Consider the following 1,563-nt stretch of genomic DNA (forward strand, 5'->3'; position numbering starts at 1 on the left):
TACCGTTCAAGGGTGTTATATAATTGGGCACCTACCGTTCAAGGGTGTTATATAATTGGGCACCTACCATTCAAGGGTGTTATATAATTGGGCCACCTGCCGTTCAAGCTTTCGAAGTGTCCTATAATTGGAGTACTTGTCGGTCAAGGGTGTCCTGATTGGGGCACTTGCCGTCGTTCAATTGGGTCACGTGGGGTGAGACCCTATGAGGTGTCCCATAATTGGTGCACTTGTAATTCAAGGGTGTTATATAATTGGGCCACCTGCCGTTCAAGCTTTCGAAGTGTCCTATAATTGGAGTACTTGTCGGTCAAGGGTGTCCTATAATTGGGGCACCTACCGTTCAAGGGTGTCCTATAATTGGGTCGCCTACTGTTCAAGCTTTCAAAGTGTCCAATAATTGGTTCCGTTAGGGGTGAAACGCTCCAATGAGGTGTTCATTAAGTATAAATTAGTAATATTCCACCACTACTATTATTGTCTACAGATCTACCTGAAATATTAGAGATTCTGAACTTGACCGCAGTTTGGATGTGTAGGGGAAATCGAATGACCGCAATTTGGATGTGTGAGGGTGATCGAATGACCGCAATTTGGATGCAACCTTTTTGTACCTGTGCTCCCTGACCGCAGGTTGGATGCAGCCTTTTTCGCTAGAACTGCAGAAATTTAAGACGTATTAAATTAGTTTGTAAAAAAAAATAAATCAAAATATTAATAGCTATGATTTACTGCTGGAGATGTTTTATTCTGATTGGTATTCTTGAGTTCTTCGGTATTGAATAAGAAAATCTAATGGGCACTGTAGCTTTTAATTTATAAATATATTTGGGTTGTTCTTGTTTTTATTTTTCCTCTGTAAATAGTCGAAATGGTGAAGAAAAGGGCTACTTTTGATTTTCCTTTTTCTCAAACTCTTTCGCTCTGTGTGTTTGAATATGTTTGTAAACATTGTCCCTCTCAATCCTCTCTGTTAACCCGAGGTTAAACCCATTAAACCTGGGTTAAGTCAATCCACCTTCTGAATATGTTTGTAAACATTGTCCCTCTCAATCCTCTCTGTTAACCCGAGGTTAAACCCATTAAACCTGGGTTAAGTCAATCCACCTTTTGTCGTAGTTGTTTAGTATGAATCCCATTTCCTTGCCACTTTTGTTTTATCTCTGAATATGTATATCTTGCGCTACAATATTTTGAAGTACAATATTTTTTTGCTATTATTTTGAACTTTTCCCGTTTTCTGCGAGTGTTTTAAAAATCCTTATGGGAGTCAATACTCCTTTTTTGTCCCCCACTTCTCTCTACCCCTTTATCGCTTGGAATCTTCTTGTATCTTATTATTTTCTCTCTTCACACCTATTTTCTCTTTGATTTTCACTCCCTTTCCTTTGTAACAAAATCCCATTTCAATCCTTTTCCTAGATATCTAAAATCCCAAACGATCTTCTCTGTTTAACATTACGACCTGCGATTTTTACATTCGATATACAGATTCAAAACTACGACGAACCATTCCGACTTTTTGATAGAAAAGATGATGAATATTATTTTCATATTTTCTGT

At 38.0% G+C, this 1,563-nt stretch overlaps 2 long non-coding RNA genes across 2 annotated transcripts; one reads left to right on the forward strand and one right to left on the reverse strand.

The window, feature by feature from the left end:
- Positions 1-750: 750 nt before the first annotated feature.
- On the reverse strand, positions 751-1,170 carry LOC113472753. The gene is made up of 2 exons (XR_003394941.1): positions 1,108-1,170; positions 751-1,018 (listed from the first exon to the last, which is right to left on the reverse strand). It is a non-coding gene; the product is annotated as an uncharacterized LOC113472753 (long non-coding RNA).
- LOC113472754 lies at positions 877-1,308 on the forward strand. Its single transcript, XR_003394942.1, has 2 exons — positions 877-983; positions 1,073-1,308. It is a non-coding gene; the product is annotated as an uncharacterized LOC113472754 (long non-coding RNA).
- The last annotated feature ends 255 nt before the right edge of the window (positions 1,309-1,563 follow it).

This window comes from Diaphorina citri, unplaced genomic scaffold, assembly GCF_000475195.1.
Source record: "Diaphorina citri unplaced genomic scaffold, Diaci psyllid genome assembly version 1.1 scaffold7966, whole genome shotgun sequence".
NCBI lineage: Eukaryota > Metazoa > Arthropoda > Insecta > Hemiptera > Psyllidae > Diaphorina > Diaphorina citri.